Source organism: Apodemus sylvaticus, chromosome 14 (genome assembly GCF_947179515.1).
Source record: "Apodemus sylvaticus chromosome 14, mApoSyl1.1, whole genome shotgun sequence".
NCBI lineage: Eukaryota > Metazoa > Chordata > Mammalia > Rodentia > Muridae > Apodemus > Apodemus sylvaticus.
The window spans coordinates 83,911,545-83,924,822 of NC_067485.1; positions in this window are offsets into that span (position 1 = coordinate 83,911,545).

Here is a 13,278-nt window from a genome sequence, read left to right on the forward strand (position 1 = left end):
CCTTAGCATGTAGAGATCAAATTAATATCTCATTGGACTCCATTGTGTTATAATGCTGGGTTTTGAAAATTGCTATTTAAATGACTGGCCTGAGTTTCATAAAAATCTTCCATCTAATTTTGGCTCGGGATTAGGATGATTCCAACTATTGCTGAAATGACCCTAAATATACTTCTCCTGTTCTATGGGACACACATAAGTGCATAAGCAAAGCAACATTCTCAACACTGATGATTATAAAATAAAAATATTGATCAACAGAAAAGCATCAAAAGGACTCTGTGCCCTACAATATTAAATATTTAACTGATTTAACTCTTCATGTTAGCATAGAAAATAATTAATGCAGTTTGCATTCATCTTTAATACATGGTAAAATCACATGTATTCAAAGAATTGTTTCTAAGGAAATTACCTTATTATTTTTTTATCAATAAGAGTTTGACTTATATACTACTAACTTTATAAGCCTATATATCTAGGGTGTTATAAAAATTTCTCAGGCAAAATGGGGTCATGGGTAGAAGAATTTCAGGAGGCTGGAACAGAAGGTGGAAGCTGTCTGGGATGTTTTTTCTCTCCTCCAGCTTCATTTTTATCCTGCTTACTGTGGTCAGGCTTCAGACCCTCCCTCTGTATGTCGGCCTTTTGCTTCTTATTTGCATCTTATTTGGTATTTAGCAACACATGGGTCCAAAGCTGTGTTACTTAAAGGAAGGTGTGTGTGTAGCAGGAGCCCACATGCCACAGTACTCATGAGACTCAGTATTCAGGAAATATCCTTGTCTTTGGATGGTGATAATGCTGCTGCTGCTGCTCCTAGGTGCAATACCAATGGCTTCCATACCATTATCCCCATACTTTCTTCTGACTTGTATGATGTGTTGGATAACATCACTGAAAGCTATTCATTCTGGGCACACAACATACTCTATGGTTCAGAAGTTATACCTATAAGAGAAAGTGACATAAGAATGTTCGTACTTCTGGACAAGTTTTTAACCTTTTCTCTACAAATACTCAGTATAGAATCATGGAAGGTACAGACAGATTTATTTTCATTTCTTGAATCATGTGACTTCCTGGTACATCTTTGCAGAGATGTAATAGCTCCTCAGGAAGGGACACAATGCTGGTCTGTTCTGGGATTCGTTCCCTGAGCTTTTGCCTAGGCTGTGGGGTCGGTCCTTCCTCATTCTTTCCTCTCACTCAAAGCCAGCATTTCTTTGGGTAGAGAGCTCTGTGTATACAGCTTAACATCTCTGGCCCCTTGACTTCCAGAAGTATTTTTCATTGCATGAATGAATGCATGCATGAGTGAATGATTGAAAGAGAGGTAGGTCTTGTGGAGCACGTGATGGCTGATAGCTCCAGAAGACTAGCCCCTCTTTGAGGGTCTTATATTTGTCTTTCCCCCTTTTAACTTTCATAGCAAGGCTATGGGGGACTGAAGTAGGTAAAGATCACAGGAAAACGATCGACAGATCTTCAGAGCTGTCACCTTGGTACCGAGTCATACAATGTTAACAGGGATCGTCTCCACCAGGCAATGTCACCTACATGAGCTCCATCTGCTTCAGCCATGTGTTAATTAAAAAGACATATCCTCCAGACCAGGAACTCACTCAGGGATGTGGGAAGAGCACTATGCTTATGGGAAGAGCTACTCAGGGAAATGAAAGGGAAACCTTATTAAAGCAGATTCTGCGCTTGTCATTAAAATTTAAATCACCAAGTGTTTTGATGACATCTCTTCTACAACTAACACAACCCCTTTTAAATCCCAGATACGATTCTTCTACACATGAGGGAAAAATAGGCTGCTCCCAGATGACTCGTCAAATGTCGACAAATCACAAACCTATCGTTTCAAAAGCTGCTGCCTTTTCCTGCTTTTGATCTATAAGTCACTTGATATTGATGTTACCATGCTAAAACAGAAAAGTTGCCTTTTTCTTCCGTTCCTTCTTTCTTGCTTCTTCTTTTATTTATTTCTTAACACAGGGTCACCTGCATGATTAAGCTTTCATGCCTTGTCATGTATCCTTTTAATTCAAAGCCTTGCAAAGATCATGTAGTCTTTTTCCCAGATAGTGGTCACATGAGGTAGTGCGTTGTTTGAGGTAGAAAATCAGAGTTCAATTTCTTTCTTAGACGTGTATCCCTGAGTGTGATTGAACACTCTGCATCTGCTTCTGTGTGATGGAATCTGCACAGGGGACTGTTGTATAGATTAAGTAGAAAAACTTGTGTCTAGATACCTGCCAAAGCTCCCGGTGTGCATGACACCCTGAGATCATGTCTACCCTCCATCTCACAGCTAATAAGCACTGTTATTTTTCAGTAAGGACTTTGACGTATACTTCCTTCTCTTTGGTGACTTGCCTCTACTCTGTCAACTTCTATGACCAGTTATAGAGAAATATCTGTTTAAGGATTTCAGCTCGTACACTACAGACCTGGGGCCTGAGCTGGACATAACATCTCAATTTAGCAGGCTTCAGATTATTATTGTAATTTGACTTTTTGTGACACAGGAAACATTTTTAAGCACCTTCTAGATTTGGTCCATGAATGCAGGAGCTATGTTGGTTAAGTTACAAACAGAACCTAGAGATCCACTGGCATTCTCAATACCACTGGACCTGTCTACCCCTCTTAGGCAGCAAATATTTTCCATTCTTACACCAGCCTCCTCATCCCAACTAAGTATCCTGGAGAGCTAATGGTAGAGAGATTAGTCTTGCTGTAATTCACCTTGAAAATCTCTCTGTTTTTATTTTCCTGGGATATAGAGTTCCCTCTGTTGAACATATTCATCATGGAGATGATCTTCGTCCTCACATGGGATCAGTCACAGTTTTGATCATCAGTCCACTACGAGATTCTTCTCTCATAGGGGAGGTAGGTGTTTCTGGCAGAAGAGGATTCAGCTGTGATAGATACACCACTAGACATTAGTCAACTTTGGTGGTAGCCATTGTAGTGTGAATATTTACTTTTCCTTGTCCCTAGAACTCAGGAGAACAACACATATTCATTGTATTGGTTACTTTGCTAAGACTATGATAAAACACCATGGCCAAAAGTGACCTAACAGAATGAGTTGGTTTTGGCTTATGTTTCCATGCAGATAAGAGGCCATCATGGAAGGGAAGCATGGCTGTAAGCAGCAAATACCATAGCCAGAGCAGGAAGTTGAGTGCTTGTATCCTCTACTACAGCCAAGAAGCAGAGATCTTGGACTGGAGGACTTCGCTTTAAACTCGCCAAACCTCAACTGACATATTTCCTTCAGCAAGGCTGCACCTCCTACATGTTCCAAACATCACATGACCAACCGATTGTGCACCAAGTATTCAAATGCATGAGCCTATAAGGAGCATTTCTAATTTAAACTATCAGTACAATTATCATATCCTGAGCGGCCATTCTGAAGGACAGAGTTAGCTGAAGTTCAGAGATGGAATAAACTTTAGGTGACAGTTGGCCTTTGGGCCTGTAAAAAAGGAAAAAGCATCTAGAGGCCACTATCTCCTTCCTATGCCTAAAGAAAATACTAAAAGTGACAGCTACAAAATAAATATAGGAATGGTCCTTGTTGGGCTCAGAGCAGAGAGACCTTCACTTACACACAAACTGGATGGATGGTGTCTTGGTAAAATATTTGCCTTGCATTTAAGCTTTTCTTTCCTGTGTCCACTCCCAGCATGAGGTTGCAGTGACACCTGCCCTCTCCTTACTGTTTTTATGACTATGGGGACATTTATAGCAACAAAGACTCACATGCAAGGGATGGAGATGTAAGTGTCTTGTATAGGTGTTGAGAGCAAAGATGAATGAACTTTAGAAGCAAAGAGTTCTAGATTCCAGTGGCAGCTCCCAAAGCTTCTAACCATAAAAACATATTTCAATTTTTTGAAAAGTGTATTATCCCTGTATGTGTGTGTGTGTGTGTGTGTGTGTGAGAGAGAGAGAGAGAGAGAGAGAGACAGAGACAGAGACAGAGACAGAGAAAAAGAGAGACAGATACACACACACACACACACACACACACAGAGAGAGAGAGAGAGAGAGAGAGAGAGAGGGAGAATGGAGAACGAGAACATGGGAACACAGCATGTGTGGAGGTCAGAACACAAAAAAATCGCGACTCTTACCTTCCACTTGAAGTCAGGGTCCCTTGTTTCTGCAGTTGGGTTACCCCGAGCTTCTCCGAGATTCTCCCCTTCTCTGCCTCTTAGGTCATTTTAAGACTGCTGACATTAAACATGCCCTAGTTGGTTTTTAACATGACAAGATCAAACTGGTGTTCCAGGGCTTGCAAAGCTAGTGTGTTTTTCCCTGCTGAACAATCTCCACTGGTTCCCCCATTCCTATTTGTTTTTTGAGGCAAAGTCTCCATGTAGCTCAGGCTGGATTTGAATTCATGACACCCAGGTTCAGTCTCCCATGTGCTGGGATTGCATGCGTGCACTACTGTACCCAGTTCTATGAGAACTTTGGAAGTCACATGTACTGGGAAACTAGGGCCTTCTTCTTTCTAAATTGGAGACTAGGACATTCACCTCTTCGGTTTATATGATGAGGGTATAGGAGATGCCATACTCAATCCTTAAAGCCGCGAGTCCACTGCATTGATTTTAAAGCTCAGCATGCCTTTGGTACATGAGAATAGCCCTTTGTCAAGAGCACAACACCCAGTGAACAAAGCCTTCTGCTTGTTTTCCATTTCAGTCCTAAGTATTGATAACATATAGAGTGGGAGCCGAAGCTGTTCAGCTATTGTATATAACTCCTATAGAACTGAGACCCATGAAAAGATTCAAATGAATATATTGCTTTCTGTTGCTGTACTGGTTTTAGCAGAGACACACACATCTCTAGTATTTCCCATACTCCTGAACAATGAACATTATTTAATCTTATGTAATAAGACTAATGTTAGTGTCAGAGCTGAGATGAGAATTTAAGCTTTCTAGTTCCTTTTCCTCTTGGCTTCCTATAGGATCCTTTCTGCCACAGCTCTGTGACCTTGGAAACACCAGGTGAGTCATACCTGGAAAACAAAGAATCAGTGGCAACGGTATAAACTCTCACCCCACCTTCCAGTGTTTGCAAACTCCCTGGCCACTCCTTGTTTTTTACACATTTGTTTCCACATATACCTAGGAGTCAAGAACCTTTACAGTATATTTTATGTATTCTGTGAGCACCAAAGAATTTCTTGCTCCATGAACACATGCATGTAGCTCAGGCTGGACTTGAACTCATGATTCCTTGGTTCAGTCTCCCAGGTGCTGGTATCACATGCATGCACCACCGTTCCCTGTTCTGAGGTTTTGTATGAACCTTTCCATTTTAATCCTAACGTTACCTTTATCATAGAAGACTAGTGATCTTCAACAAAAAGAACAGATATGCAAATGTTACAGTTTACTTGAATCTGATAGCTGGATGGTAAGTTCAAAGAGGGACTTTTCTATACTAAATAAGCTACCACAATAAAACATATGCTATTGCTTGCTGTGCATTTTCAGGTGCTGGAGTATACATAAAAAGAATATGGGAAGATATTTTTACTTCTTAAGTTGTGTTTTTTTCTATTTTAGGATGTTCATATGCACAAATATACACTGAGAATAGAATTCAAGGCTTCACATGTCTTAAGTAAGTGCTCAACCATTACCCTTTAGATTTTTGGAATTTACTGAAGAACCATTTCTGAACAAATCTTTCTGTTGTCAAAATTGGCTTCAAAGCCATTGGTGGCTGCCAGAAACCCCAATCAGGAGCCTGAGCATGTCCATACTTCTTGTAATAGTACCAAGAATAATCATTACTGCTTTTCTGGGAGATTATCTATAACATGTGTTCTATTGAAAATGTTGCTTTGTACCTTACACTTAAATGACAGGTAGTCACACAGTCTTACCTATGTGTAGGACAACAGCCTTATTTTTCATAGATTGCTTATTGGAACCTGTACTGCCCAAGCTGACACACCTTGCTAGTGATCTCCACCATCTTACAATTTTGCAGAGGGCTGACCCAGCAGGAATGGCAACTCTGCTTGGATGACCAGGATGGTATACAGCTGGGTATGGTGGTACATGTCTGTAATTCCAACACTCAGCAGGTAGAGAGAGGATCAGAAATCCAGGATCACTCTCAGATACAAAGGGAGTTCAAGGCCAGCCTGGGCAACATCAATCCCTCTCTCAAAACTACAACAGCAGCTATAACCATCAGTAGCTACTAGGACCAGATACTGCAAAAGCAAATAGGTGGTATAGCATGAACTAATGAAAAGCGCTTGCCTAGCTAAAATCTGGAAAACACAGGTGGATACCCTGCCTCTTTGTTTCCAGGCAGGAAATGTGAAGGGTTATTACCGATTTCCACATCTTGATAAAGTTGATGATTGACCTTATTACCCTTGTGCTGCCCAGTTCCTAGCAAAGATTACTAAAAGTCCTTCACTGCTAGTAAGATTCTGTATAGTTGGCGATAACACATCTTTTGCAGCATTTCAACAACAAAAGAAAAGAAAACAAACTTGAACACTGTAAGATAACATAAAAAATATTTTTCAAACTCATCAAACTGTGAGAAAACCCTGAGAAGTTCGTGGCTTTGGGTCATTTTATTACAATGACCTCATATGCTACCTATTAAGTGCAATCATAAATTATTCTTTAACATCACCTGAGAGTATAAGGGTTATTGATCAGGCCTTAGACTGAAGTCCTTTATGCTCAAATATTCCAATTCTCCTAAATTACATAAGAATATTATTCTATAATTCAGGTATTTCCATAGCTACTATACACATGACATTGCTGGGTTGTAGAATAATGTGTCTATTTAAGTGTAGATGCTGTTCTTAGACCTGGTTCCCAACCCAAGGAGTCCAGTCTGTGTAGGATGACAGAGAAAGAATGTGGTGATTCACCTCACTTCACACCCTACAGTGGTCCATGAGTCAGAGAAGGATACCTGGGTGTGGCCTTCTACTGAACCTCAGTACTTTCAATGCTCATTATCCCTGTTCTGGGAAAATCAGTGAAGCTTCAGCAGTGACAGCCTGACAGGATTCCTTGGGCTTGAGCTATGGAGGTATGTCTACAAGACACCACACCCTCCTTCCTGGAAAAGGAAGGACCCTGCTGACAAGGATGATAGATATGCAAGGAGTGTCCTTCTAAATATATATCGTTGGGTAATATCTTATCTCATAGGAGGCAGAGCAGATGGACAGAGTGATTTGGGGAGGGAGACCTGTGTTCTAATTAATGTGTCACCAGCCACTCTTGGCCTATTTTCGTTCTTAGTGAAATATGAGTATAGAAAAATTCTTTCACCCAAAACATTGCTGGGATTATACAATGCGTGTACTCGGCAAATATTAATTCCCTCTCCTTTATCGTTTACAGCGTATAATTGTTCTAGAGGAAAAGAAAGAATTATTCAGGGAAAAAGAATGCTCCGGATGGTGGTAGCTAGACAGAGCCAAACACTACTGGAAGGTGTCACTCCCTGTTCTCCTGCTTAGTGTGTTGGAATCCTGAGCCCAGTGAGGGACAAGCACCTCAGTGACAACTCTTTCACATTAGTTATGCAGATGAGCATGAGAGAGATTAATTTATTTCTGATTTGTTTGGGAGGTAGTTTGATCCTGGTGTTCACTGCTCTTGCAAATGTGATTTTTATCTTGTAGTTAATTCAACTATGGAGCTGTTAGTGTTTCCATTTCCCAGAGAATTTGTGACTGGCTCAAATATTCTCAGGCCTAAGCTCTACCTGTTTCTGCTAAGACAAGTAGAAGCTTGCCTTCCAATGACCTCCAATCAAAACCAATCAAATCTGCAAAGTTAATTGTAGTATTGCCTAAGCACTCAGAGGGAGGCCCAATAAATAATGAATGCTTATTAAACCATATTGACATGATAAATATTTTACACAGTGTGTTTATAACCTGCAAGCCAGGGCTTGGAGGTGTCTTCTCATTTGCGATGCCCCAACTTGCTGTGTTCTCCATGGACAGAAAAGTAAATGAACAAACAAAATCTTACAAGCAAAAGCAGGTCGGTGGGAGGATCATATGCAAATTACAGCCTTCAAGTCTGCTGCTGGGTTCCCAAGACTGAGGAACAGCTGCTAGGGAGTGATGTCAGGTGCCAGGGATGCCCTGGCGGGAACTCAGCTTTCCAGGTACTATAGAGAGCTAGCAGGGGCTAGTCTCTGCTTCTTCCAAAATACAGTGGCTTGCAGAAAGACTAAAAGTGCAAAGATGAATTTCCAGGAATTGAAAAATAAAAGTAGCCTGCATATATATATATATATATATATATATATATATATATATATATATATACACATATATATCCATGTTTTCTAGTAACCCTGACACAACAACAAATTATGAAGTTAAAGGCTCAGTCACCTGAAATAGGGAATTTGCATGGATGGGCTGGCTGGATACTTGTTTAATTTAGGTAATCTTGAACTTCTAATAATCTGTCAATTCTTAAATTGTGTGTGTGTGTGTGTGTGTGTGCTGCATGGAGTATGGGCACACATATACCAGAGTGCATATGGAAAGGTCAGAGGGTAACTTTTGGGAATGGATTCTCAGGAGCTTCCAGTGCTTTCTGTCTGTCTCATCTCTCTGTAAGAGTTCTGAGAGGTGAGCATTGTAGGTGTTCTTCTCTTTACCTGGCTTTCTATGTGGATTGTAGACGTCTACCTCAAGTTGTTTGGCCATCTTCCTGGTTCTCAAATATATTTATTTATTGCCTAAAATTCCTTCCAGCGGAGACACTGTTATCCTTACGTCCATCTATTTCCAAAGAAAGTCCTAATATAGTTCTTCTAACATAACACGGAATGCTGGATATAAGGGTTTTCTTTTTTAAAACAATACTCTAGAAAAAGTTGTGTGTGGTGCCTCACACCTGCAGCCCCAGCCCTTGAGAACATGAAGCAAGAGGATCGTCATGAGTTCATGTTTAGCCTGAACTACAGAGTGAGTTTGAGGACAGTTTGGGCTGTATAATAATATTCATTTATATGTGAATGTTATACATAAACAAACACCAGAGGAAAAATATTGAGCTAAGTAGAAACAGGTTAAATCAGGTAAAGTCTTCCAGTTGAAACTTTTAGTGGACAAAAATCTTCACAGTACATTTCATGCAAAGTAAGGGGAAGGGCCACATAGTTACCATTTTATTGCTCTAGGAGTCAATTTTAAATCAAGAGGCAGAAACCACAATGACTCAAGAGGTCTTAAAGAAAAAAAAAAAAACAGTCTCTTAGAGAACTGCATGTTTTTCTACAGCCTGAGTGGAGGGAAAGCTCTGATTAAGGATCTATAAGTTTTATTTGCAGACTTTCAGTTCTTCCCTAACTTGGTTGAAACCATGGGTTCCCTCTTTCATTTCCTGTAACAAGTTTCTTGCTGAGACCAGCTTCTGGGCATTTCTATGCAGCTCTAATGACTGACCACTGACTGCACTAAGACCATCAAGGTCTTCTCAGTGTCTTCCAGCAGGGGCATTTGTGGGGCAACCATTTGATGGAGGTCTTCAATTGATTTGGGGGCTCTTCTGGAGAGAAGAGGGAGAGCTGTAAGGGGAGAGTTTGTGTTAGTGGTGTGTGTAGTCTCTCCCATACCCTCGTGTGTAACCAGAGGTCTGAGAGCGAATGAGGAAGGGCATACAAGAGGTTGTCACTTCAGCTGCACATGGAGCTGTGGCTGAAACATGACCGAGAAAGGCTGGAGGGAAGTTGGAAGTCATCAAATGTTTCTCGTTCAGACGAAAAGCTGGGGGTAAAGGAAAACTAAGAGAAATGGAGAGAGAGAGAGAGAGAGAGAGAGAGAGAGAGAGAGAGAGAGAGAGAGAGAGATGGAGGGAGGGAGGAAAAGATAAGAAAGGAAGGAAGGAGGAAGGGAGAAGAAGGGAGGAAAAGGATGAGGGAAGAAGAAGGAAGAAAGGAAGGAAGGAAAGGTAGAAGGGAAAGGGAAAGGGGAGCATGCTTCTTTGCTCTTGAGAAAGAAGAGATTGACCTTCACTAGTCACAAATAGTTCCACAATTCATAGGGCCAAGTAATTAGTTTGAAAAAGCAATACTGGCATGAGCCCCAAACTATATTTGGGGAAGTGTGATGTCCACTCAGGATGAAGACGTTGAAGGAGACCCAACTTCTCTTTCTCCTCTGCAGTCTGTGTTATCGGTTTCCAAGGATCTTTAACAGGACCACAGATTACTTTATCTCATTCAGCTGAACCTTCAGAATTGTCTGGATGATATTTAGAAATCAAAATTTAAAAAAAAACTTAAAAAAATATTCCTATTATCCCAATTAAGCAAATGCTGAAACCAACCAAGAATGCAATGTCTCTGATCCATAGCCCTTGGTGCTGGCACCTGAAACTGGTCTGTGACTGCATCTTGAGTTCTAGGTCTTTTCCCAAGAAAAGTGCCTGACAGGAAAAGGGAAGAGGCAGGAAGCGCTCCTGCACTCATCCTTGTACGTTTTCAGATGAGTGGAACGTGATATTTACAAATTCCTTATCTCCAGAAACACTGGAGAGTTTGGGGCCATGTGAAGGCAGGGAGAATATTATATATATATATGATATGCATAAGTATATATATTTCTAATATATATAATATATATTCTTAATATATATACAGCTGCACATGGAGCTGTGGCTGAAACATGACCGAGAAAGGCTGGAGGGAAGTTGGAAGTCATCAAATGTTTCTCGTTCAGACGAAAAGCTGGGGGTAAAGGAAAACTAAGAGAAATGGAGAGAGAGAGAGAGAGAGAGAGAGAGAGAGAGAGAGAGAGAGAGAGAGAGAGATGGAGGGAGGGAGGAAAAGATAAGAAAGGAAGGAAGGAGGAAGGGAGAAGAAGGGAGGAAAAGGATGAGGGAAGAAGAAGGAAGAAAGGAAGGAAGGAAAGGTAGAAGGGAAAGGGAAAGGGGAGCATGCTTCTTTGCTCTTGAGAAAGAAGAGATTGACCTTCACTAGTCACAAATAGTTCCACAATTCATAGGGCCAAGTAATTAGTTTGAAAAAGCAATACTGGCATGAGCCCCAAACTATATTTGGGGAAGTGTGATGTCCACTCAGGATGAAGACGTTGAAGGAGACCCAACTTCTCTTTCTCCTCTGCAGTCTGTGTTATCGGTTTCCAAGGATCTTTAACAGGACCACAGATTACTTTATCTCATTCAGCTGAACCTTCAGAATTGTCTGGATGATATTTAGAAATCAAAATTTAAAAAAAAACTTAAAAAAATATTCCTATTATCCCAATTAAGCAAATGCTGAAACCAACCAAGAATGCAATGTCTCTGATCCATAGCCCTTGGTGCTGGCACCTGAAACTGGTCTGTGACTGCATCTTGAGTTCTAGGTCTTTTCCCAAGAAAAGTGCCTGACAGGAAAAGGGAAGAGGCAGGAAGCGCTCCTGCACTCATCCTTGTACATTTTCAGATGAGTGGAACGTGATATTTACAAATTCCTTATCTCCAGAAACACTGGAGAGTTTGGGGCCATGTGAAGGCAGGGAGAATATTATATATATATATGATATGCATAAGTATATATATTTCTAAATCATACTTGTACCTAAATTTTCTGTCAGCAGGAGCCAGTTCAAGGGCCATAACCATAATCACCATTTCACTTTTGATTGCTTTCCTTAGTCAGGTGACTTCTACTACTCTCCCTTTATCCTCTAGTATCTTTTAGTCCTACATTTCCCTGTCAAGATTCTCTCCTACTTCTATATGCATGCTCCAAATGTAGCCTACAGACTCAGATGCCATTTAGGACACTTGGCCACTATTGTGAAAATGTACTTTTAGCTCTGTCATGAGAGCATAGTGAGAGAAAACTTTGTCACAGAGTTTGTTCCTGTGCAGCTGACACGTGAACATTGTTTCATGCTGGGCATATGCTTAGTAGGTAGAGTGCTGGCATAGCATAGCATACCACAGGCCCAGGACTTAATCCCTAGTACTACTTTAAACCAAGGTCATGTTCATCAGCTTGTAGAGCCAGGACTCCAAGGATGAAAGCAAGAAGATTAAGGAGTTCCAGGTCACCACAATCCTCAACCTCACCTCAACCAGTTCCTGAGGAACCTGGGCTATCTGAGATCTTGTCTGTAAGCAACAGAATTGACTTTGCTAAATAAACTATTTTCTACACCGCTCCATTTTGTTTTCTTCCTTACATCTCTCCAATCATTGCATCTTTCCATCCCACTTACTTCCCTTATATATTAGAAACTTCAGCTTGGTGGAACTTGACACCTTATTCTGAACTGCCGTCTGAGGAAGGAGAACACACATCGACTGTTATGAGAGTGCTGTTGAGTCATTCTGTTCTCTGTGGTTCTGAGAAGTGTAAGCGTGGTGAGAGGGTTGTTAGCACACTGCTTCTTAGAATCACCCTTTTCTACTAATGATGACAAATGACACTTTCATGAATAATGCTGGAGTAGGCCATTTATTTCAAAAGCTAATTTTCTGTTGCCATGGTGAAACACACACACACACACACACACACACCACCACCACCACCACCACCACTACCACCACCACCACCATGAACAACAGCAACAACAAAAACCAAACCAACTAACTAAACAAAGCAAACTAAAAAAGAAAATTGGTAGGGACAGGAAAAAACAAAAATCAAAACAAAACAAAAGAAAATGTTTTTTTTTGCTTTTGCTTTTATTTATTTATTTTTGATGCTGTTTAGAAATCTTGACCAGTCATTATTTATTGATACTTTGTGGGTCTGAAAGAGAGCTCATTTGGTAAAGTGATTTGATTTTTAGAAATTAGATTTGATTTTTAGAAATTACCTAAAAAAGCCAGGCATGTTCAATGCCTTTTTTAATCCCGGTGTGAGGGACTCAGAGAAAGGTGAATCCCTGGAGATTGCTGGTCAGTCAGCTTAGTCAATCTGGCAAGATCCAGGCTGGTGTTAGACTCCGTCACAAAGAAGACAGATGCACCTGAAAAACAGAACAGAAAATTGTTCTCTGGTTTCCATATGTGTGCCAAAATACACACATGCACATCCTCACCACATCCCATATCGGTAAAGATTGGGTGTCTATTGCTGAACAGGGATTTCTTTTGATGTGATTTTCTCTGACATGAAAGACTCACAGAGACCTACCAGGATCCTTTCATTCTCCAGCATCCTTTCCTAGTTTCTCCCTTATGGTGCCTTTGTGAAGGA